At 41.2% G+C, this 26,826-nt stretch overlaps 1 long non-coding RNA gene across 2 annotated transcripts in view; it reads left to right on the forward strand.

Moving 5' to 3' along the window:
- LOC121061286 overlaps positions 1 to 20,019 on the forward strand; it is a 137,651-nt gene extending 117,632 nt beyond the window's left edge. For both annotated transcript variants that reach the window (XR_005815026.1, XR_005815028.1), the window contains one exon: positions 18,528 to 20,019. This is a non-coding gene — a long non-coding RNA (uncharacterized LOC121061286). The remainder of the gene's footprint in view (positions 1 to 18,527) is intronic.
- The last annotated feature ends 6,807 nt before the right edge of the window (positions 20,020 to 26,826 follow it).

The raw sequence follows: 26,826 nt of genomic DNA on the forward strand, positions 1-26,826 counted from the left end.
GTTGAAGCAGATACTCTCGAAGGACAAATGAAGATCAGATGAATTGTTATTACATTTTGGAGCAAGAAATTTCACTGACTTATGTTTTTACTAATATGATTCCTTCACCTATGTTCATTCCTTGCTAAGCTTAACCATTCTTCCAAAGGTTCCTTCTTTTTAACCATAGTTAGTATAAATGTCTCACCCCCAGTTTGAAATGAATTCAAAGCTTAGATCTTGCCTCGCAGCTTCTTTGTCTTTGTGCTCCACTGCCCTTCTGAACCCCCACTGGCTTCCTGAGCCCATTGCTATGATCAGCTGCTGTCTTTTCCCCATCTCTCACAGAAGACATTTCTACAGGCTTAGTCAGTCTTAGACTGCCCTAGGTAAATGCCTTCTCAGCACTGACATGATGTTCACAGAAAAGGAAATTAAAGTTCTGAATTCTTCTAGACCTTCCAGTGCATTATTTCCTTAGAAGGAGGTTAACTTTGCTTCTTGTACAGGACTCTGTCACTCACCAGCTCTTAAGTCATCAGGGATTTAGCTGAAATATGTATTTCCCTTGAATATTATAGCAGAATTTAGGATACAGCTTTGCTGATCAAGCAGTGATATTGAACAACAATAGCACTACACATGATCAGAAGTATTTTTCCAGCCAGCAGCTCTTGGCAGCACAATGCCCCCTCTCATCGTGCAATGCCTATGGATGTACAGAACACAAAGTCAGACTGTGTGCAGGAGCTGTTTAACAGAACAACACTATGCATTTTACCAACTATAGGAGACAGCGGAAAGGGGAGTGGGGCATGGAAAGTCAGACTGAGAACAAACCTTAGTTCTTAGATATGGAGCCCAAATCTTGAAACAGCTAAACTCAGCTTGCAAAGACCTGTTCAGATAGAGCTGTTGCCCCAAAAATGCATTACAGGAAGTGTTCTGACATGAAAAGAATGTATGTCTATCCTATTTAGGACATAGTAAATCAGATACAGCACACCTTTTGATCCTTCTGCAGTAGAGAAGCCCTGTGCTGTAGGAGGAAAGATCACTGAATAATGCCTCTGCAGTGATTTCTGAGAAATTGGCTCTAGATGGATAGCAGGATATAGAGCTGTGCAGAAGTGCCTTTCTCAGCAAAAGTGATTGATCCATGCTATATGCGGGGGTATAATATAATGCCCACATCTGACAACAGGTTTCGGCACCTGTCCCACAGAAATTGCTTTTGCCTCTGCACCAGAGCTGCATAAATCATGTGAGAAGAGAAACGTATTTGGGAGTCTCCTTATTTTTTCTCTAAGCCAGGGCAGGAGATTGAGACAGAAGTCTTCAGAGGGACCATTCTTCATAAGAAATGCTCCTGAATTCTTGTTAGAATTTGATGACTCACTTTCCATGTGAGAAATGTGGGAGAAGGGACAGTCAACTCGGGGAGAGTACAGAAAGTAGCCAGCATATGCATAGAAAAAATCAGGAAGGCCAAAGCCCAACATAATCTCAACCTGGCCACTATGGTTAAGAAAAACAAAAAAAAGCTTTCACAAATATACTAATCGTAAGGATGCAGGAGGGAACATGACTACTGAGGATAAAGAAAAGGCTGAGGTTCTATTATCATCTATCAGTGGTCATGGCCATCCGGAGAGGTCCTGGGTGACTGGAGACTTGTCAATGTGACACCCATCTACAAGAATGGTCGTAAGGAGGACTTGGGGAGCCTGTCAGACTGTCAGTCTGACCTCGGTGCCAGGAAAGGTGATGCCATCTTGAATGGAATCACACAGCATATGTGGGACAACCAGGAGATCAGGCCCAGTCAGCATGGGTTCATGAAAGGCAAGTCCTGCCTCACCAACCTCATCTCCTTCTATGACCGGGTAACTCGACTAGTGGATGAATGAAAGGCCATTGATGTAGTCTACCTAGACTTCAGGAAAGTCTTTGACATGGTCTCCCCTAGTATTTTCCTGGAGAAGCTGTCAGCCGATGTTTTGGACAGATACACTCTTGGCTGAGTTAAAAACTGGCTGGGTGGCTGGGCCCAGAGAGTGGTGGTGAACGGAGTGAAATCCAGCTGGCAACCGGTCACCAGTGGTGTTCTCCAGGAGTTGGTGTTGGGGCCCATCCTCTTTAATATCTTTACTGATGATTTGGATGAGGGTATTGAGTGCACCCTTAGTAAGTTTACAGGCAATATGAAGTTGGGGAGAAGTGTTGATCTTCTAGAGGGTAGGAAGGCCCTGCAGGAGAATCTGGACGGGTTGGATTGATGGGCAGAGGCCAGTGGGATGAGGTTCAACATGGTTAAGAGCCGGGTCCTGCACTTTGGCCACAACAACCCCATGCAGCGCTACAGGCTTGGGGCAGAGTGGCTGGAAAGCTGTGCAGAGGAAAGGGATCTGGGAGTGTTGGTCGATGCTTACCTGAACATGAGCCAGCAGTGTGTCCAGGTGGCCAAGAAGTCCAGTGGCATCCTGGCTTGTATCAGGAATAGTGCAGCCAGCAGGACCAGGGAGGTTATCATTCCCCTGTACTCTGCTCTAGTGAGGCCACACCTCGAGTACTGTGTTCAGTTTTGGGCCTCTCACTACCAGAAAGACATTGAGGCCCTGGAGTGTATGCAGAGAAGCTGGTGAAGGGCCTGGAACACAAGTCCTATGAGGAGTGGCTGAGGGAACTGGGGTTGCTCGGCCTGGAGAAGAGGAGGCTCAGGGGAGACCTTATTGCTCTCTACCACTGCCTGAAAGAAAGTTGTGGGGAATTGTGGGTCAGCCTCTTCTCACAGATAACTAGCAATAGGACTAGATAAAATGGCCTCAAATTGCACTAGGGGAGGTTTAGGTTGGAAATCGGGAGACTTTTCTTCTCAGAAAGAGCAGTCAGGCATTGGAACAGGTTGCCCAGGGAAGTGGTGGAGTGACCATCCCTGGGGGTGTTTAAGGAAAGGTTGGATGTGGTGCTCAGGGACATGGTTTAGTGGGTAATATTGGTGGTAGGGTGATGGTTGGACCTGATGATCTTGAAGGTCTTTTCCAACTTTAATGATTCTATGATTCTATGAAATATTCTAGTAGGCTATGCTAGACCACAGTACAGGTGTCTATGGAGATACTTGCTTGATGATGACTGAAGAGGACAAATCGTGGCAGCAGGGGACCACCTCAGGAGTCCTGGTTTGCTGTGTTCATGTGTTGCCTTCACTCAGCTGCTGGACTCCTTCAGGCTGAATAAGAAAGAGCCATCTGTCCTGTATGTCCAAAAGCCCACTGGGTGTCCTGGTCTGTCAAAGAGACTTTAGTTTCTGGAGGCTGGGCTTTCTATGTACATTTTTCTTTGTTGCTCATCGTCACACTGTAGAGGCAGCTGCACACAGCAACAAATTCAGCCTCCCTGCATCCGTGTGCAGGAGGGCAGGAGCTTTCTGGGGCACAGAATTGACGACCCAGGCTCATGCCCTGTATTTTTGGGGGAGCAGCAGGATGAGGAGAGAGAGCAGATGTTGCCTCAGGTATTGAAACTACTTTTCACATCCTGGTGCCAGTAGTTACACTAGTTGTTAGCAAAGTGTATTTAAATGACTGGAAATTCAAGGAAAATTGGTCAAGGACATGACCAATGGTTGGGTTAGTCAGCTGGAACCAGTACTAAGAATGTAGGAAATGCATCCTTTTTTGCTATCATAGGCTTCTGCGTGTGTCTTTGTGTGTGTGTGTTTTTAACTTAGCTTGCAGGGAGAATAAAACTAACTTCATTCTCTTAAAGAAAAATATTAACCATCTGTGACAGCAAGTATATGTTCAGCTATTGCATTACATATCTATTTTCTTTACTTTTTAAATTATTTACACAATTATACCACCCACAGCTTCCTGGCCCTTTGCACTCAAAGAAAGTTTCTCTGTGGATAGGATTCACTCTTCTGTCTCTGTCTTACCTACTGTATGTGGGAATTGAGGAATCTAGTATATAAAAATACAGTGGAATAACACATATGAGACAGATGAGATTTATATAGCATGAATACTTCAGTGAAAAAAAAAAAGAAAAAAGAGTAAAGAGTTCATTTCTAGGGTAGAGGAAGGTAAAGCAGAAATGGAAGTGTTGTAATAAAACGGACAAGTAGAACATATTCCTAGGCTCACCCTTCTGATTAATTCCTAATAAGTTTTTTCCTAATAAGTTTTAACACATAAGTTTTTCTAGCAATTTAAATTCAATTGCTCTGTTAATTGTTCATCACTTATGAATTCAGACTTTGATGGCCTGAATTTAAGAGAATGGTGGAATCTTCACACCCAGCATCATCTTGCTTAGTGAGCCAGGTGATGCTCAAACACTGTGCTGAACCACACTGGTAAGTAATAACATGATTCTGAGTCTGCAAAGTTTTCCGAGGTTTGCAATGATACCATCAAATTTTGGACTGATACTGATAAATCTGTCCTTGAAGGGTAAATCTTTCCCTCTAGTTGCTATTAATCCTCCTCCAGAAATGCAACTTTGGACTGAAACATTTTACTTTAAATTGATGTTTCCTTGTACAGTGGTATTTAAATGACAGCCTGAGTTAAAACAGCAATTCCAAAATAAGCATTGACATTTTAAAATGAAGTATTTTGGTTAGTTTCAAAATGTTGTTTTGGAAAATTGAAGTATTTTCTCAACATTTATATTTTCCCAGGGAAGGGAATTCTTTATATTAGCAAATGCACAAAACTCTCTTCCGTATGAATTCATCTACTTGACTTTTGAGAATAAAGCTGAGGCAGGTATTTGAGAAAATTGAATGGCTAGAAGGAAGAATAAACTCTAGTCTGTACAGTGTTATTTCATACTGCACATTTTCTGCATTTTCCAAGCTTTTATGAGCAAGATCCAAAACAGTGTTAAGAATAAAAATATCCTGATTTTTGCCTCAGAAAGGACAAGAATCAAAACTGTTTTGCACAGTTCGTTGTAGCATTTACTGTGCCAATGTATAGGGCTTCCACCCATTACCAGGTGAGGTAGCTTAGAACATTTATGGTAGCCTACTTTTTTTTCTTAGAAGAAAGTCCAAAGAGGTTCTCCTTTATAGCATGTTCCAAGGTGCTGTAGTTGGAGCTGAATTCCTCATCTGTGTCATAGCAGTAATGGCTAATAGATTTCATCTCTCCCTTCAAGACCATAACTTCTCTGTGCTGAGTCTGACTTTCTGAAGGCTTTCTTGAGGTGAAAAGAATACATGCTCCAGATGAACTCAGTCTCCTAGTGCTGGATCCAGAGCTAATACTAAGCTTGCTAAACTTAGGAGCTCAGCTATGATGTCTGATATAGTAAACTGGTCTCATACTGCTCCTTTTTCATAGAGTCATGTAATGGTTTTGGTTGGAAAGGATCTTAAGGCCCACCCAGTTCCAACCGCTCTGCCATGGGCAGGGACATCCATTGCCCTCATAGTAAATAATTTCTTCATAATATCTGATTTAAATCTACCCTATCCTAGTTTAAAGCCATTCTCCCTTGTCCTGCCACTACAGCCCCTGATAAAGAGACCCTACCACCTTTCTTGTAGGCTGCTATGAGGTCTCCCTGAAGCCTTCTCTAGGCTAAATAGCCTAGAGAAGCCTCTCAACCTTTCTTCATAGGTCAGGTGCTCCAAACTCTTTCATAGCTAGAGATTCAAAATTTAACCTTAAATGATGTTTTTCATCTGGAGGAACAACGTGTTTCATCTGGATGTGTTAAGGACACCCCTGAGATAAGCAACAGCAAGACAAAGCTGGTAGTGGTTGCCAGACAGAGCTCTGCCATGCTTTAAATCACTGTCCCAGCCTCAGTGGTGACAGTGAGATACTGGGTTTACACTTGTAGTAAGGACTGCACAAGGGCTGTCTATTTTAAAAATAAATAATTAATTTACAGGCTAACTCAGCCCTTCCCAAACCACACTGTCCTGTTCCTCACCTCTCCCTGGTCCTGACTTAGCAAAGAAATGTGGACAGCCATCAAACGTGGCTTTCCAGCCCACTCCCACCACGCTGCTCTGGCACCTGCAGCAGGCACAGCCCACAGCACAGGCAGCTAGTGCTCTTTCTCCGTCCTTGAACCCATGCAGGTCAACGCTTTTGTGCTTGTGCCTGCAGCCCTTTGGGAAGCCCAGCTCACTTCTCACCCATGGCCTCCATGTGGTGAGCACAAACCACGGTGCCGGAACCACAGTGGCAACAAGAAGTTTCTCTCCCTTTGTAAAGTGGCTCTGCAGCCATGTGCTTACTGGGACATCAGACTTTGGAAGAGGGTGGTTCACAAGGACAGGAGAGAAGTGCTGGCTGGGCACAGGACAGCAGAGGCTGTTATACACAGTGTGGGATTGTTCCGCTGATCCCTCCCTGGAAATCAGTTTTCTTCTGAGCTGTCTCTCACAGTTTCTGCCCCACAGCCACTGCTGCTCTTTTTCCCATATCCTGCATTGTGTTCCTCCCTCATCCCTCCTCATTTAGGCTTTGATCTCTAACTCCTTTCCCCACCCTGCTCTTTGGCTCCATGCCCACTAAACCTGAGCGCGCTGATAGGAAAGCACAGTATGGCCCCATATATCATGCTTCACTGACCACTACAGCCAAGAAACCAGTATTGACTCTCTAGTGCGTAGGAGAACCCAGATTTCCCCTGGGACCATGTGCCTCTTTCCTTCAGGTGCTGGTTTGCAGGTTTTGCACTGTCACAGCATGAAATCACACGTCTGGACCTTATTTTTATTCTTTATTAGTAGCAGTTGATGGTGGTGGCCGAGTAGAAAATAAAGACTGCTATCCTGGAATACACCAAGAAGCAAACGGAGTTGACAGTTGCTGCAGGTACCCTGAGGTAACTTCTCATTTTCTCAGGGAGTAGAAGAAGGTTCATTTTTCAGCACTTTGCTGTCATCATGCCCTGTGAGTGAAAGCAGGTGTGCAGGTGCCAGGCAGCTCTCAGGGCTCCGTTGCACATGTGTGTTGTAGCACTTGGACACCCTCAGTCTTCCTCGCTCATTCTCTTTCAATGACTGATGGTGCAAACAGCTCCTTGTGAAGCCAAAAAGGCTCCTGACTGGCTGGTAAGCACTGAGTTGTACTGCATAGGGCAGAACCTACTCAGCAGGTTTCAGTGCTTTTGCGAACCCCCACTTCCTCCCCAGTATAAGTTTGTATGTGGCTGTCGTATTCAAAGAGTATTCATTTTGCTCTTCTCATGCAGAACCTGTCACTGTCAGCATGCTAAAAAGTCATTTCAAGTACTGGTGAAGCAAGAAAGATCATTTCACATTTAAGGATGATCTGCACTACTTTACACATTTCAAGATGCTTCTTCAAACACTAATTTACAATGAGAAAGTTACTAAACTTCTTGAGGAACACACAGAGAATCTATAAGTAGAAAATAAATTTAAAGGCATTTTTAAATCTAGAAATATGTATTAAATTATGGGGTTATCTGTACAGATTTTAGATTTCATTTGCAGCCAGAGAAAGACAGCTATTAAAGTTTACCAGGACAAGTAATCTGAGACTGGCCTTACAGCTACTATTAAAATAAATATCTTGCTGGGTGTTTTACTTGATCAAAGATGAAGAACTGGAAAACTCAGTTTACATTAAGATAGCTCTGGTGTTGAGATCTGCCAGTTACGCTCTCCTCCAGGTGGCACTACTTATATGTCTTATGCAGAAGACAACTAGTGAGTGTTTCCAAGAAAAGAAAAAAAAGACAACTTAAAAATTCAACATTGATTTTAAAGATTTTTTTTTCTAGTTGGTGGTGTGTTGCTTTTGCATATCCAATATTTTTACCAGGCTAATTCATTTAAAATGCATTTTTTCTGTTACAATGTAAAACACCATTAAACTCATTTATATAGCATAAGGTGAGGCTGCTGCAGCCTTTGCTGGGCTGTAAAGGGGTATAAACAGTGCTGGAGGTGTTTCTCCTTACTCTTCTTTATGACTGCCCTCAAAGAGGGACTAGGCAGGAGGGACTATGAACGTTCAAAAATAATAATACTGACTTAAAAATCATGTGAAAAATACCCCAAATAATTGTTTTGCTTCTCACCGATTGCTGTTGGATTCCTCAGGACTTGTGCATAACATTTTTTTCCTCTGCTTGAAACTAGAGCAAATGTGTTTTAAAATGAAATCCTTTATAAATAAATAAAATTGCATAACTCCAGGAGCTGGAGCTTTACAATGGACATGAAAAAGTAGGGTAAGCTGACAAACAAACAGGGTGGACTTCATCATAGAAAGGTAAAATCTTTTCCATCCTCTCCAGACCAGGCAGCAGCACAGTGAGACAGCAGCCCCCGGTGACCAATTGGTTTCTGGTTTGTTGTTGAAGCAACACAGCTGTCTGGTGCTTCCTACCCAGGAAAAAAGTGAGAGTAAAATGGGAGCCCAGAAAATGGCGTACTACAAAAGCTGTTATTAGATCGGTGCATAAGCAACGTTAGAAAAGGTTCCCACAAAGAGTCTGTTGTATCTCTACTGAGTATTATGGTGTAGAGTGGCACTGAGCCTTTCACTGTACCAAAATTGCTCATGTTTGGGTGGTTAATAATCCCCTTCTCCTACCCCAAACAAGCCACTCTCTCTTCCCATCCAGATCGATCTCACTTGAACTGCTGGATGCTGCTCTCTTCAGCAAGCAAAAAAAATCACTTCTAACAAAATCTTTAATGGAAAGTGAGAGAAGTATTAATTCACTGCACTGCACGTATTCCTTTTCTTTGCTGAAATATATATTAATTCCACACCTTAAGTCACTCTGATATTCAGGTTTATGGTTTCCTTTAAATGTTTCCTTTAAAAATTGAGAGATCCAGAGCCCCTGTAGCTTTTTGAAGAGAACTGTAGTTCTGAGCTGGTTTCTTTACTCTCATCTTTCACTTCCTATCTTTAAATCTAATTCAGAATGAATCTGCTTCTTTCTAGCATGCTTCCTGGTCTTGTTCGATGTCCTCTGACCTTAAATACCCTGCACACATTTGCCCTGGAGTTTGCTCTTCACTGGTCCTGCCCCACCTGGCACTCACTTCCTCTGTCTATCAGGTTGCATCCTCTTTTCAAATGTGCCTCTCAAATCTTCCTGTTTATGATTATGCTGAGCACATTTCAGGACTGTACCCAAGTACTTCCATCTTTGCCTTGCAAACAGAGTGGATTTTCCCTTCAACTTTTGCTTTTTTTTTTTTTTTTTTTTTTTTTAAATCGTCTGTTTGTACAGTGTCTGTGTTTATAGACCACGTTAAACTGACTGTCTTTCACTTCTCTCTGACAAGCATTTTCTGACTCTCTGGGTGATAAATACCACATAAGTGTAACTATAGTATTATGTTGTGAATGCTAGAACCATTTTCTTGCATGCATCCCTCACTGGTATTTTTTATTTTCTTTTCTCCTTGCGATTCATGGTGGGTATGGAATTACCTTGACTGTGCATTGGCCATGCAAATCGTTAATTAGGCATATGTGCATGTGCTATTTTAGCAACTGTGCATATTAATCTTGCTTTGCAGTGACAGTTTTCACTATTTAATAGATTAACTTGTTACATTGAAGATCGTGTCATTCAGTCACTAGAAGTGATCCATTGCACATCTCCACCAGCCGAAAATACACCCATTTTCACCAAACAGTAATAATCGAGATACACAGACTTCTAATGGATGAAATGGAGACTGTCTTCCAGGTGAGATATCATACAAGTAAGGCAAAATTAACATGGCTAAATTGATGTCTAATCAAAGTCCTGGTTCTCCCTTGTTCTGGGGAGAAAGAGAGGAACCCTACTGCCACTGCTGGTATAGACATATTTCTCTTTAGCAATCCCTTCAGTTCAAAAGGGAAAATTTAGCTGTGGTATCCCATCTCTGCTCATCCTTTCTCTGCCCGTAGCACGGGAGGAGCAGCCATCGCAGTGGGTAGTTTATATCTCAGACTTGGTTGCGTGTTGCACATCCATCTGGGCTGGAGGTCAGGATGAAAGACAACATCAGCTAAACCTACCAGTGGTGCCAGACCACAAGGGAGAGGGAAAACTGTAACTTTACCCATTAGTTTATTTACATGGATAGGAGCGAGTGGATGGGTCAGTCCCTTTGCTTATGAGAACTGCTTTTGAAAAGGCAAATGTCCCAGGTGCCTGCAGCTGTCCAACAATTTTGCTGATTATCCATTTGCATTTTCCCTTGCTGTCCTGTGTATTTTCTGGGGTTTATTTCCTCAGAGTTTTCCAACCTTTTGATCCTCTCCAAGATTTTCCATGACAGAGACTAGCTGACCCATCAAACCCAGGAAAAGAGAGCAGTCCCCTAGGGCTGGATTGTGAATCTACAGTGTGAACTGACCTGGACAGGAGGAGGAGCAGCACCTTGGGTGGAGATCAAAGTGTAGACTATAGCCTTACTTCCTGCTCCTCTCTGTGTTCTGGAAAAGCATGTATCTGTATCTTCTCTGTGTAATTCTTTCCTCTGTCTGCCATCAACACTCTGTAGTGGCTGGTATGCTCAGGAATGGGAGCAACTCATTTTCTTCCATTCTCTTGCTGCCACTTTTCTTAAATAAGCAGGGCACAACTTTCCTTTTCATGGTAGCAGAAGGATGTCTTTTTATTTACTTGGCCCACTAAATTGAGGCTGTGATGATTTGGTTCTCAAGCAGCATGTCACACCAGAAAATAAATAGACAGAAACAATCCCCTCCAGCTTTCAGAGACCCACACACTCTGGCATTCTGATTTCTGAGGCTCCTGCTGCAGCTAATTGAAAAGTTCTGTTTATAGTTTCACTACTAATCGCTCTGCATGACATACAAACTATCTTGTGTACATGGAACATAGGTAGCAAATTTAAATGCTTATAACATGCCTGGGTACACATAAGTGTACATGAGCCCATACTCCCACTGCATCCCATTTTTCGTTTGAAATCCTTCTTGCTCAGAAGAAGACAACTAGACAATATTTTTATCCCCTAAAACAATTTTGCTTTTTGTTTCTCTAGCACTCATAAACAATAGGTTTGCAAATAGCAAGAGAAATGGTTACAGCATGTGATTATAACCAGCTGCTGAGCATGTCTGGAAGGATTGCCACAGCCATAGTGACACCAAGTCTATCACACTTGAAGGTCATAGTCCTGCCATGTGGTTACAGATGTCTACACTATCTCAACTACTTCAAAGTTTGGGGCATGACTGCAGAACAGTTTACTATCATGTGGATGTGTTTGTGGGCGAGCTGTGGGTTTTCTGGTGTGGGTTCTGGGCTCTGGCAGCGAGTGGTGTTGCAGTACGGCTATGAGCTGCAGCTTGGAGTGAAGGGTGGTGCAATGCCAGAGCATCCTGGGGAGATCAGAGGAGGCAGGGCACTGTAAACACCCTCCTTCTGCTGCAGCTTTCTGGTTGAGCTGGACATAAAATAGTAGTTATTTTAGAAGTAAAGTCTGCTTCAAGTTAGTATCAGCTTAATAGCGAGTGGAAAGGTTACAGTATTGGTTTTCGGCAGTAAATATTGATGCAATACCTCTTCAAATGAAGATGAAACCACGTTAGGCTCCTAATTATGTGCCACATGGGCAACACCCAACAGATCTGTTTAATCAAGATCTGGAGGAACTGACAGGCTATGGAAGAGGGAGGCATATACAGCTTGTTGGACAGGGAGGTTAGAACAGTGACCCTGGAATAACTGGAATTTTATTGCATGTAAAGAGAACAGCATCAGACAGATCCAAGTGTCTCTCTCAACAGAAAATAGCACAACTTACTTACACAAATAGAAGTAAAGAAAAATGTTTCCCAGAAAGCTGTAGAACAATATTCTTGGGGGAAGAGACCTCATTATGCCATCAGCAAAACAGGGTTCAATACATTTTAAATTGGCTTCATCCAAGAACCAGCATGATGCCTCACAGATGTGATACAACGGTTGCAAGCCTCTATCTACTATTTCTGTTAACAAAGTGCATCTGGAAGCCTGTAAAGATCTGACAAGTTTTATGGGCTTAAGTTCGTATTTCTTTCTTCTGAAAATAATTATTCCTCTTTTTCTGAAGGTAGGTGAAGGGAGAACAAACACGCATATATCTTTTCTCTGTAAAGTAAAAAGTCAAAATAGTTTGTAATGTTAAATATCACACTAGAACATTAGAATACTTTTAAATATTAAGAAGACATGGTCATCATTGCCTTTGACCTCGACGAGCTGAGAAAAGAAACGTTGAGGATTTTGAGGAAAAGTTTGGAAAAAACAAGCAACATAAACACCAAAATATTATTTCATGTGTATGCTGTTGATTTCTACTCCCCACATTGCTGTAGGCTAATGTGCTGAGTTCAAACCCCTGGTCACTGCAGAATACTGTTTTTTTGTTTGTTTGTTTCTTTGTTTGTTTGTTTTCTGAAGTTGATGTGGTCTCCAGGGAGCTGTCCTGGCATAAACCTACAGAGGATCTGGCTTAATCATAGAGTCATAGAATCACTGAATGGTTTGCATTGGAAGGGATCTTAAAGATCATCAAATTCCAACCCCCCTGCCATGGGCAGGGACACCTCCCACTACACCATGTTACCCAAGGCCCCATCCAGCCTGGCCTTGAACACTCCCAGGGATGGGGCATCCACAGTTTCTCTGGGCAACTTGTGCCAGTGCCTCACCACCTTCACAGTAAAGAATTTCTTCCAAATATCTAATCTACGTCTACCCTTCTTTAGTTTAAAGCCATTCCCCCTTGTTCTATCACTCCACCCCCAGTAAAGAGTCCCTCCCCATCTTTCCTGTAAGCCCCCTTTAGGTACCGGAGGGAGCCTACAAGGTCTCTCCAGACCCTTCTCCAGGCTGAACAGCCTCACCTACCTCAGCCTGGAGAGGTGCTCCAGCCCTCTGATCATCCTCATGGCCCTCCTCTGGACTCGCTCCAACAGGTCCATGTCCTTCTTGTGCTGGGGGCCCCAGAGCTGGATGCAGGACTCCAGGTGGGGTCTCACAAGAGCAGAGCAGAGGGGAACAATCCCCTCCCTCGCCCTGCTGGCCATACTGCTTTTGATGCAGCCCAGGACAGCATTGGCTTTCTGGGCAACAAGAGCACATTGCCAGCTCACATTGAGCTTCTCATCAACCAACACCCCTCAAGTCCTTCTCAGGGCTGGTCTCAATCCATTCTTCACCCAGCCTTTGTGCTTGGGATTGTCACAGCCCGGATGCAGGACTTTGCACTTAGCCTTGTTGAACTCCATGATGTTCTCAGGCCCACCTCTTAAGCCTGCCCAGGTCCCTCTGGATGGCATCCCTTCCCTCCAGCGGTGTCAGTCACACCACACTGCTTGGTGTCATAAGCAAACTTGCAGAGCGTGCACTGAATCCCGGTTAAACAGATGTTAATATATTACAAAAGACAGCATGGTTCATATACAGAGGACATACACTTATATCCTTACTGGCCATCTGTCTGTTCAGCAGCAGCAGCAATGCTGACATCAGGAAAGGTAGCTGCCAAACAAATACATCTGTGGTATTTGTTGCTATTGCAGGTTTAGATGAAGCCACGAACTGGAGAGTTATATAGCAAAATGTGACTCACTATCTCCTCTTAACAACATCCTTAGAATTCTTGCACCCAGTGGCCATGAGATTTGACTCATTTATGTGAAGCATCCTTTTGTAAAAAATAAAAATAATAAAAATTAAGAAGAGTATAATACTGCCACTTAGTAATTAAAATACTGAAAAATAGCTCAGTTTATTGTGCTTAGTCTGTAGTTATTTATATGCTCTTTGTCACTGCTCTTTTTGAGACTGATTCTGAACTGAAAAATGGTAGTGTAAATCTAGAATAACTCCACCGACATAGTTAGACATGGATAGATTATTCTGGGTATAAGCTGTTGTATTTTCATTTTTCAAGCTTTGTAAAAGTCTGTATTTACTTCCTTCTTCAAAGAAGGTCATTTATCTAATTTTTGATAGAACTAATCACTTACTAGAACATAAATGTGAAGTAGACTGTTACTAGATATAGTTAAGGCAACCAACTGTCTGTATTTTCTTGTTCGGTCTGGGACTTTTGTCTGGGCAAAATTTAAGAACTTATTGACTTTTTCTAGGATTCCTGGGTATCAACTCTAATTTAGCAGAAAATCTGATTAGGCTGATGTTATCTTTTTGGATTTTAGCAGAGCTTTCGATACTGTATCACAGTATCCTTCTGGACAAAATGTCGAACTTACAGCTAGAAAAATACATAATAAGATGGGTAAATGATTGTTTGATGGATCAGGTTCAAAGGGTTCTAGTAAATGGGGTAACAACAGGCTAGTGGGTAGTCACTAGTGTGGTCTGCAGTGCTCAATTTTGGGGCCAGTTGTCTTTAATGTTTTCATAAATGACTTGGATACAGGACTCAAATGCATATGAGATATGTTTGTGGACAACACTAGAACTGGGAGGAGCTGTTGAGTCCCTCAGTGGAAGAGAAGGCTTACAGGGAGATCTTGACAAGTCAGAGGGCTGAGCAGTCACCAACAATATGAAGTTTAACAAGAGCAAGTGTCAGATTCTGTTCCTGAGTTGGGTCAACCATGGCTATACATACAGACTGGGGGATAAGAAGCTAGAGAGCAGCACCACAGAAAGGGGTCTGGGGGTTCCTGTCAACAGTTCAACGTGAGCCAGCAGCGTGCCCTGGCATCCATAAGGGCCAACCGCACTCTGGGGTGCATCAGGCACAGCATTGCTAGCTGGTCAAGGGAAGGGATTGTCCTGCTCTGCTCTGCGCTGGTGCGGCCTCACCTCCAGTACTGTGTGCAGGTCTGTGTGCCACAGTATAAGAAAGAGAGAAAACAGTTAGAGAGTGTCCAAAGGAGGGCTATGAAAAAGGTGAAGGGTCTAGAGGGGAGGATGTATGAGGAGCGGCTGAGGTCCTTTGCCAGAGGCCCAAAAAGAGTAGGCTGAGGGGAGGGCTCATGGCAGCCTGCAGCTCCCTCATGAGGGGAGCGGAGGTGCAGGTGCTGAGCTCTGCTCGTTGGTGACAGCGACAGGACCCGAGGGAACGGCATGGAGCTGGGACAGGAGAGGGTCGGGCTGGGTGTAAGGGAAAGGTTCTGCTCCCAGACGGTGGTCAGGCACAGGTACAGGCTTCCCAGGTCAGTGGTCATGGCACTGAGCTGCCGGAGTTCAAGAACTGTTTGGACAGTGCTCTTAGACACTTGGTTTGTTTTTGGGTGCTCCCGTGTGGAGCCAGGAGTTGGACTTGTTATTCCTTGTGGGTCTCTTCCAAAGTGGGATATTCTGTGATTAAGTATCCATATGACATCTAGTACACATACTGTTTGTACAAGCAGAAAGCAGGCACTACACAATCCACCTGCAGATGTGTTTCTGAAAAGAACACATGGAAAAAAATTCAACATTACCAATGAAATGATTATATTATTGAGTATTGTAAAACAAAGTATTTTTGAAAATATGTGTCATATTGTAAGGAAGTCCCTCTCAGTTCTTGTAATATGCAGTCTTAAAAAAAAAAAAAATCCCCTTTAATCTTTTATTTTAGTCAGTATTACAGCTGACTTAGTTCAGCTGACTTTACTGTGCTTGTTGCATATCTGTGCAGATTTTACAGCGTATAGGAGAGCCTATTAATCTGTAGCATGTACACCAGAAGAACTGAACTGGGCAGTGTATAGAAGCTCAGATCATAAGCTTCTTCTTCTTCTCTCTCTCTCTCTCGTCTTGATAAGCTGAAGCATAATTTGTTGCTCTTTAACTTTTTATTAGGAAGTAAATTTCATTGGTTCTTTTTCCAGTGTCCATGTGAGATTTCTGGACTTAATAAGACTACAGAGTTTTGCTAGCTGCTGTGTTGAGAGCAAAGTAGTTCAGAGACCTTCATACTTTTAGGTAGCTACATATGTGCATAGATCAGAAAATGGGAAGGGAAGTTTCTATATTACAGCAGCTGCCCTTTCTTTTCAACTGCAATAGGAGCAGAACGGTTGCAGCTTCATGTTGCCACAGTCAGAGGGGTGCCATAAATTATGCCCCAAATACTTAACATCCACTTGACAAATGCAGAGTCCACTGAAGTCACTACAAGTCTTTCCATTGACTGCACTAACTTTGGATCAAGCCCAGTAAGGCTATTGCATTAATAAAGTCTGCAGAACTATGTGCTCTGAGTTACAAACAATGTGTCTTATTCACATTAGATCAATAATAACAAATACTAATTCAGAGAAAGGAAGAACCGACGTTCAAAGTACAAGCTGAAAATACGTTTATATCCATTCTCTCAGAGAATAAATCAGCAGGTTCAAGGTGATGAGCCGGAAGAGGGGACAGCTGGCTTATCATGTCTGTCCTCATATCTTCACTTGGTGAGAAAGTTTTCAGCTCTGTTCTGTGGCATCATGGTCTGTTGTGCAGGACAGGGATAGGCAGCAGTGTGATACTGGGAAGAGACTGCACGTTCTTCTTCTGGAATTCCAAACATAACTTTGAGTTTAAAACCACTCTTTCACAGTAACTGTACCCCTGCACTTAGCATGCCATGTTTCTCAGCAGTGGGCAGCAGCGAAGCTAAGATTAGGAAGCTCAACAGTGAAACTGGGCTGTTAGGTTTTGTGGAAAATGAGCTCAAGATGCATATGGAAGCAGTAGCACACTGTCATACACCCCAGTACCCCACACCATGATGGGAAAATTGAGTAGAAGTTCATGCCTCAAAACTGATCCTTGGCATTAGACACCTGTGGTGGAAAACCTCTGGCCTTGTATTTCAAAGGTTGAATCAAAGGAAATTGAGACAAACAAACAGGCCAGAGGGCAGCACAGCTAACCAATACTTCATGTAGATTTAAATACACTAGACTGGGTATTGCACACAATATGAGTACAGCTGGTCTGTTAAAAAAACAAAAACAAAAACTAAAACAAAAACATCAACCAGCTTCAAACTTATGATTAAACTAGCAAAATGGTACCCTGATCTTTGGAAATGGTGCACAGACCAGCACCATTTTCCACATAGTGTTTTGCAACTTCTAATAACTGTCGAGACCTGAAACATGAATCCAGTACATAGTCATTATGAATAAAAGTGAAGCTGGATGATGTTTTTTCCTAGCCCATACAATCTTCTGCTAAATGGCTACTCAAAGGTTTGTTAGTGGTCTTATGCTATACGGGAAACAAAGAATCTCCTGGCTCCTATATATTAACAGCCTGGTCTGTTCATTTGCCAGCAATTGCGTGCAAACAACCGTTTAATAACCACATATAAATTTTTCCCTCAGGAATTTGCTGAAATTGGTATTAACCTATGCAGATAAAGCAAGAAGAAGTACTATATATATTTTGTAAAACATCTTTTGGCCCAAAGAATATGAACCATGACTTTGTGATAAACTGGGTGTCTCATTATCATAGAATCATAGAATCATTAGGATTGGAAAAGACCTCACCAAGATCATCTGGTCCAACTATCTTCCTACCACCAATGTTACCCACTAAACCATGTCCCTAAGCACCACAACCTTTCCTTAAACATCCCCAGGGACGGTGACTCCACCACCTCCCTGGGCAACCCGTTCCAATGCCTGACTGCTCTTTCTGAGAAGAAATGTCTCCTAATTTCCAACCTGAACTTTCCTTGGTGCAACTTGAGGCCATTCCTTATAGTCCTGTCAGTAGTTATCTGTGTGAAGAGGCCGACCCCCAGCTCCCCACACCTTCCTTTCAGGGAGTTGGAGAGAGCAATAAGGCCTCCCTAGAGCCTCCTCATCTCTTATCATTAACTCACTAGTTTCATATTTACATATGTAAGGGGCTTTTCTGATGCCAAGAGAAGGATAAGATTATTTAAGTTAGTCTTATGAAATAAATAATGCAACTTTCTTGTGTTTGCTTGGCCGAAATTGGAAAAGTTAAGGGTTTCTTAATTTCTTAACTGTGTAATCCTACCCTAGTGCTGCCAGTATCTTAATGGCATATTGATTGGATCTTGCTACCTGCTATTTTTAAAGTATTATTACTCTGTTAGGGCAAACATGAAAAACTACTTTTAAGGATCTTTTTAAAGTTTTATGATTTTTCAAAAGCTCCTTAAAGGCTTATCAAATTGAAGATGGCTGGAGTTACCTCTACAGTATTCCCTTTGTCTTTCTGACAGAATGAATTAATCTGTGGCAAACAAACTTCTCAGTGATCTTTGGGAAGAGACATAGGAGGAACATCTGAGATGAATCAGTGAAAAAAAAATAGTAGGAGACCTCTTATCTTTCACATTCATGCAAGCTGGGAGACCATGTGATGCCTAGAAGTTTTTTTTAATGTCAGGTCTTGGAGGTGAGCTGGTGTGTGATGGAGTATGTTGCATACGGGTTGATCTCATGTTCAAAAATGGAGACTTCAGGAATATGACTGAGCTCCCACAAAGTACTTGTTGCTCATTTTGAAGTTTTTCCCTTGATTCTCCAACTTAGAAAGAAAATTCAACTTCTTCAAATTTTGTCTATTTCCTCCAGCACAACAGCACCCTGTGGAAGGGGCAGAAGAGACTGCCGGAGTCTGTTCTAGAGAAGAGAAAAGACTAGACCAGAAGATCTTATGGTCTTCCATTTCTCCTTCAATGGCCTTGCTAGGAACATAATTCCTTCTGCAAATTCACCCATTACCACTCTTTCCTGCAAGCCCAAGTGGTGAATTTCAGAACATGAAGTGGAAAATAGGTAATTCCTTGGGGCACAATGGATTAGTGAATAGGTCCTACAAATGAGTAAGGAAAATGAAGCTGCATACATTTGTTCTTGCTGCCCTTTGCCTCAAAGAAATGACATCAGCATAAGAAGGGAGTGATAAAATGGGAGCAGTATTCTCCCCTTCAATCTTCGTTTTTCCCTAGAAGAGATTAATGAGAATGATATTCCTTCTGCACGTAAAGCAGAAGCAGACAATAGAGCACTTGTCTCTAGTGTATGGGTACTCCTTCCAACAGAATGGAAATTAACAGCCAGTTTGAAAAAGCCATGAATTCTGGTACTTCTCATGACTTGTTTCTGCAGAATCCATTACCTCTTCCCCTTATTAACTGTAAATAAACTATGCAAGTCCAAAGATTTATGGTGTTCTTTGTAAAATCTGGATAGGTTCTTTGTGATTTGTCTTTTCTTTCCTCATTCTGATATCCTGATCAAGAAATCAGAGAAAACATCCCCAGGAGATTATGTTATAAACACAAGCTATGTACCGGTCTGTGAGATTGACACATGAGAGGACAAGAAGAGCATACATATTACATTAAATAGAAAAACAATGAAAGTAACTCTTTGAAGTCATATTTTTTTGAGAGCAGCAGTAAGACTGCAATGGGAAAACAAATGCAAAGATGATGTTCTGAACTCCCCAAAGCACTGTGGATCATTCATCTTTCTTTATATCATCATCATAAACTGAAAAGAAAGAAGAAAATAAGCCTATATTGGGCAATGCATCATTTGCCCAATGCCTCCCAGACTTCCAAATACTGAATGTGTAATATTTGGTGCAAGCAAGTTTTGTGAGTGTCTAAAATAATGCTTATGTTTGTAAAAGAGCTCATTTCTTCTTTCTGATGCTTTTCATTACATTTACCATAGGGCTCAAGTCTGGCAAGAATTCATTTGCTAACAAAAAGAATGTGCTCCATTAAATCACAATGAACATAACTTGTAAATAATTGACCTGAGAGGAAATGGTGAGAGAGATTTATAACAATATACTTAGATCCTTAGGTGACAAATTTTTGTAATTTGGGTCTTTGTGCTTCTGTTGGTTCTTTGTGAGCTGAGTAAGCGACAACATAAAGAGTTTTCTGAGCTCAAAACAATGAATTCTTCACCTTACCAAAACCAAGCAACAGGAGATAAAAGGAGAAGGAAAACGCTTATTAAAACTGGAACCTATAAATCCTTGAAAAACACTGATAGAAAGAATAACCCAGCAACTTTCTTATAAACTACGAGTGTAAGATTTGCCTTTTACAAGTGTCCTGGTTTCAGTTAGGACAGAGTTAATTTTCCTCCTAGTAGCTGGCAGGGTGCTATGTTTTGGATTAGAATGAGAAGAGTGCTGATAACATGCTGATGTTTTAACTGTTGTAGAGCAGTGCTTACACCAAGCCAAGGACTTTTCAGCCTCTCTCTGTCCTGCTAGCGAGCAGGCTAGGGATGCAGCAGGAGCTGGGAGGGGACAGACCCAGGACAGCTGACCCAAACTGGCCAAAGGGGTATTCCATACCATCTGACGTCATGCTGAACAATATATAGGGGTGGCTAGCCGGGGTGGAGGGGGGGGGCCGGCTGCTCGGGGATAGGCTGGGCATCGGTCAACGGGTGGTGAGCAATTGCATTGTGCATCACTTATTTCGTACACATTACTACTATTAATACTATTATTATTATTATTATTGTTATTCTTTTCCCTGTCTTAATAAACTGTCTTTATCTCAACTCACAGACTTCACTTTTCCCGTTTCTCTCCCCCATCCCGGAGAGGGAGGGGGGAGGGTGAGCGAACGGCTGTGTGGTGTTTGACTGCCAGCCGGGCTAAACCACAACAACAAGCTACTCATGTTGCTAGCCTTATTGTAAATGAAATATCTCCTTGTGTTTATTGTTCTGCCCATCCTGAGGTTAAATTCGTTAAGAATGGGAGATGTTTGGAGCTTATATTTGAGCATTTTTAGCATACTGGCATCATAAACCATGGCCAAAGTGCTGTAAAATAATTTGCCATACAAGTAATGAACAGAACTATTTATAAAAATGAGCATGCATAATGAATGATATAATGAATGAATGATAATAAAAATGAGCATAAAACTTCAGTATTTCAGCACATAGGCTACAACATACTTTTGGAGTCCCAGCACAAAGGAGTGATTGTGCTCACTGCTCATCATATTTAGTTAAAACTATAAACAAAGTAATAAAGTGGGGCCACAAGTGGGAGAAAGGAGCATTTAATGTTTATTCAGTATAATACTGTTGTTTTAACGGTATAATGCATACTAATTCTTAATTATAAATACACTATTGATACTTGGCAAAGCATCATCCTATGACTAATAAAAATATATAGCATGTTAGGAAAGAACACTTTATAACATGATAATCAATAATGTGATAATCATTAATGTGTATGGGAAAAACTGAAAAGGAGTGAGGGCTGAAGAGCGAGATAATAAGGAACATGATGGCCTATAGTGGCCAGGTAACTGCAGGCCTATAACTATTAATCTTGTTGCTCATAATCCTCCCATTGCTCCTCATATTCTCAGCATTTACTTGCTGCATGGTCTAAAGTTTTGGGCACAACAAGGATTTTTATGTTATCTATTTGTTTCTGTGTCTAGAACTACCAGTGTTGGCTGTAATTTGTAAGTCTTGAAAAAGTAGAAGTAACCAGTGAAATGTGATTAATAAGAATAGCCTGGAATACAGTAGGAAGCAGGGAAGCTGGGGGGCAGAGCTGAGAGCATAAAGAAATCAAGGGACAAAAGACTGTAAAGACTCTCATCTGATGCAGATGTGGTCCGTAGAAGCCTTTTTCTGTATCCCTTGCAAATGTATGTGATGTTCACACGAACTGAAATTCTGGCTATGCCGCAGGCAATCTATATGAGAGGCAATGGAAGAAGGAAAGACTGAATGCTAGGAAGGTATAATGGGCTTAAACTGCCAGTATAGTGAGTAAATGTGTGGCAAATATTTATTTAAGAGTGGAAAGACAGAACAATGATGTTTCTTTGTTTTTGTATGTTCACCATTTAACACTTACAAAAGTGTAGTATGTCTCTGATATATAATCATTTTTATATTAAAAATGGCAGGCAGAGTTTGGTTTGTGCTCTTTTCTTTCTCTTTCTTTTTCTTTCTTTCTTTCCTTCCTTCCTTCCTTCCTTCCTTCCTTCCTTCCTTCCTTCCTTTCTTTCTTTCTTTCTTTCTTTCTTTCTTTCTTTCTTTCTTTCTTTCTTTCTTTCTTTCTTTCTTTCTCTCTCTCTCTCTCTCTCTCTCTCTCTCTCTCTCTCTGTTTCTCTCTCTTTTTTTCTTTCTTTTTTTTTTCCTTTTTTCCTTTCTCTCTTTCTTTTCTTTCTTTTTTTCTTCCCCAAATTAACTAAGTCTAGTCTCCATAGTTTTATGGAAAATAATCAGGGAGAGAACAAGAAGGCTCAGTTCAGATCCATATCTAAAATAAGTAGATGGTGTCAGAAGTTAAGAACCTAATAGGATAAACTCATCCCTTCACCATTTCAAAGTAGTTGAAATTTACATTTGCCTCTATGTGTTTCCTACTAATATCCTAAGAAGGAAGCCTACCATCTCTGCAGGGAAACTGGTGTTTCCACAGCCATCACTCCTAAAGTTTGCAGGGTAGCTTGAACTCCCTTTCTGAACAGTTCAGCCGTATGCTGGCTGTAGTGCCACTTTCCCCTCTGGAAAAAAAATGAATTTTGGAGGCGCTCTGTGTATGTCTTGGAGACTTCTCTGGTACCCTGGACAACAAAAAGTGTTCTTAAATACTCTCAATTGCTATCCTGTGCACAAATCTGAAATCATTCTATTCAAGACACGCTACTTAGTTAAGCTAGAGGGAAGTTGTACGCCGAAGAGTTATGACTTTAGATGGCATATTGTAATATGCACTCTACACACATCTATGACATTATGTAAGTGATAAATGAAATAATAAATGTAAACAGCTATTATATTGCAAACTAATGAATTACTTATTTGTTTTTTTACCAGTTAGGCAATTATTTATTGTAATGATTAGTAGAAGCAACAAATATATATATTCATGAAACATTACTGTTCTCTAATTGAATTATAATAAGATACAAATTGCTGTGATTTGTTTGTTATTGCTATAAAACTAAACATGAGCTGCTAAAATAAAGTTTGCTGGTTTTAACTGACATTTACATTTATCATTTTTGTATTTGAAAAAATGGTAAGTTAATGGTTCTTCTGTTTTCCATAAATTTGCCAAGTTGCTAAAGTCAATAAAAAGATCCTCAAATCTATATAATTCTATATATCATTATGTACATATGGTGATATAGTCAATATCTCATCCTGGAATTAGTAGCAGAATGGTAAAATAGGTACAATGACCTTGGCATACTGAGAAGACCTTGGAAGGTCAGGAGGTAAAATTTAAACAGGAATCTCTATGCGAATGACATAAAAACATCCTGTTTGGATTGTGATGCACTCAGAATTTCATTTGGCAGGTTCCAATGCAACTTTCATAAACTTTAATCACAATGGAGAGATAAGTAAAAGGAATAGACAAGCTGCAGTTTGGAAGGAATGGGAGAAAAAATCTGTGAGATAAATGACTAGTTTACCTATAAGCAGCAAATGCAGCCACCGTGTCTGAACTGGCTTGCTTTATGTTAACCTTTCTTACTTTCTATCATTTGTAAAGTCCAAGAGACTATGTATGCATGGTGAATATTTCCTAGGGTCTCTGAGGGTTTTATGTACTTCTTTTAAGAGGAATCTATGAAAAATTCCTGACAAAAATATATAGTGGTTGAATTGACATAATGTTATGTATTCAGAATTCATCTTTTCAAAATTTGTAGACTATTAAGGAAAAAAAAAGAAAAAAAAGAGGAAGAACTCCAAATTTTTGAGTCTTCAGTTGAAGAGAAAAAAAATCCATAATTCATAATTATGAAAATGTACACATACATTATTCTTAACTTCCTTAGCCTAGCCCTACATTGCCATAATGAAAATGTCTAGAAATATCTCCCATTTCACCATAGATGCCTCCATTTCTTTACTTCTATTTCAGAAGACTTCTTCACTGATTTTCTTTTAATCTTATTCCAGACTAAATGTGTCCACATATGGAGTTACTCTGGAAAATGCTATAAATTCATACACTCCTTTTATCCCAAATATCTTTCAAGTGAAGACAAGCCCTAAAGCAAAGACATATTTGTTTCCCCATGAATCACAATGGAAAAGCTTGCTAACCCCACTGGCCAGACTCCTATTCTCTGCAGCTCACAGTCAGCTCGCTTAACTTCCTGCACTTCTACCAAATAGTTTTCGGGTTGACATCCTGCTTTAGTTCCTTTAACAACAAACTGCTTCGTCAGTGACTTATTGTAAAATTAGTTGTTGAAAATAATTGTATATATTTGTGTATATATATATATCATGTATATATATGTATCATGTATACATATATATAATTTATAGCAATATATATATATTTAATATATATATTTTGCTATGAATGAATAATGGTCCAGGTCACTGCTAAAAACACTTTCTGTCATCGTGAGACTTGATGTGCCCACTGTGATGTTCACAAAAATAATAAAGTCGTGTTACTCCAGACCTTCAAAAACTGCAAGAGAATCTATTGCCATGTTTGAACATTTGGTGCCTTACGTTCATTTTATTTTTATCTATTGTTTCTTCAAAGAACAGGGGTGTCTCTTGATTTCAGCACTTGCAAATTACATGTGGCATACCACTGTAATGCAATTGCAAGCTGAAGCGAGTCAGCTGTTCTAGATGTAGAGAGCATCAGGGTACTCAGAAGTATGAGTGTTTCTTCTGCCTGCTCAGGCTCCGTCAGACATCGTTCCTTGCATTCCTGTTCCTTTAGGGCACAGAGATGGGCCATGTGTTCCCTCTTAGAGAAAAGATATGAGAGAAAAATCTCTGTGCACTGTGTTTATCCCCTTACTTCCAAGAATAAGAAACTATGCAGACTGGAGCCTGGTTCCCTCCCATACGTACAGCATGGAACAAAAAAAGGAAATATCTCACCTGAACACAGGTCTAATGTACCAAAATCAGTGTGCTGACTTAGTTTAGTTAGAGTCTTCTTGGTGGAGTATGTTCAGTAGATGATGACGGAAAACCACTTCCACTCCCACCACTAGAATCCTGGGCTTATGGACCTTCAGAAGGTTGTGTCTCAGTCCTTGTCAGCTATATGCAAACACTGGTGAGCCAGGCACACAGTGAGTAGTTTACACATCTACATTCTCTTCATGGCAAAAAAAAAATCTCATCACTGTCATGGAGATGGCTCCAAAGCTGGATCCAATCACAGACCATTGGTTAAAGTTGAATTCAGATGAAACAGAAGTTCAGGTGAGCACAAGGAGAAGCAACGATGCCACCACAGTGTGTCATTCCTGACAGCTGCACCCCTCTGACACAGCAGAATCCTCCACAGTAAAGGCAAAGTTTTTGTCTGTAAGTGGGTGATATACCTCAGAAACTGGTTCGAAACTGGCAAAGGAATTCCTTCCAAAGCTCAGGGTCATCAGATGTACATGGTTTGCTTCTCTCATCATATCTTCTCTGAGATGGGTGAGCAAGGTGTATATTTATCTTTTAAATCTAATTCCAGGTTTTAGTTCTAGATACTGCACTAAGATTTGTCTTCCTCTGGAGAGAGGTTGCAATAACAAATCTATGCCAAGTGTTAGTCATGTATGCTACTGGAAGACAACCAGTGACTATGCCAATGAGGACAGAGTAAAACCTTACCATTGAGAAAGCCACTGGGAATCTTTCTCTATTTTAGAGAAAATTCAATAAGCTTGCAGTGGATTACCTTTGTTGGAAGGATTTTCCACAACAGTAACTGTCCACGAACCCAAAACTGAATATCCCACTTCCTTCTAGAAGGCAAGCTTCCAGCTTGCATGGCTGCAGAGATAATCTTCCAAAGCTGTAATTAAAATTAAAAAATCAGTCTGAATCTGACAACAGCTTGAAACTCAGAGGTATGAACTTTTGTAATAATTAATTTGGCCTCAGTATGTCCAGCTATTACTTTATCACAGATTACTTTTGGTAGGTAGGAGTATGTGAGAAACAAGACAAACTACAATAGTGGCCGATATGAATGCTGCCAGAAGAGGGTGAGAGGGAAGAAGACACTAGAGAAAGAGGAGTGAAAGAAGGATGGATGGAGTTCAAGGAAGAAGAAACACAGAAGTAGCAGTGACAGTATACTGTACAAATGCCAAACAACTGCTTGGACAATATATAAAGGACAGACTTAACTTTTGTCTACGCCTTGCCATGACCTCTTTGCCCTTTTTACCAACAAGTTAGCAATCCATGTCAGGGCAGATATGGAGCACTAACTGAGTTCATTCTCTGCCTCGTGAAGTGCAGACACACAACACATTTCAGTCTGTGACCAAGCTGGGAATTCCTGCCATGGGTCCTGCACTTCTTCTGCATGTACTGATTCCTTCAGCCCTGCAAGGCAGGCTGATAAGGGTGTGAGAGAGAAACCACTGGCATCTCAAATACGCTAACAGAACTATTCCTCAGCTGTAATTCCTACAGCCTTGAGCATGCTCTCCCTATGGGGATCTTTCCAAGACTGCCCTTTCCAGGACCAGGTTTCTGTCTCCTTGCCTTTGCCCCAGGGGACACAAGGTCTGTCCTCTCCACTGTCTCGGGTGAGGACTTTGATTTCCCCCTTAAACAACTTCTTGAGGTTCTCACAGTGTTTTTAAAGGATATGGGCTCCAACTCCCTTCCTCTGATCTTTTGTCCAAAAGGACATTCATCACCATTTCCTTGTCTTCTCTCGTACCCTGAGAGGGTACAGCTTTCCATATTTTCCTGTCTCAGCATTGTTCCTGCAGAGAGACAGTTTTTCTTCTGATCACCCCCTCCCCACACACCCCTTCCTATTCCATGCCATAAAATTAGAGCATGGAACGCACTGAACAGTGTTAGTGTTATGAATTTAATAACACTCAGAAAGGGTCTGTATAAATAT

This window comes from Cygnus olor, chromosome Z (assembly GCF_009769625.2).
Source record: "Cygnus olor isolate bCygOlo1 chromosome Z, bCygOlo1.pri.v2, whole genome shotgun sequence".
In the NCBI taxonomy this organism is placed as follows: domain Eukaryota; kingdom Metazoa; phylum Chordata; class Aves; order Anseriformes; family Anatidae; genus Cygnus; species Cygnus olor.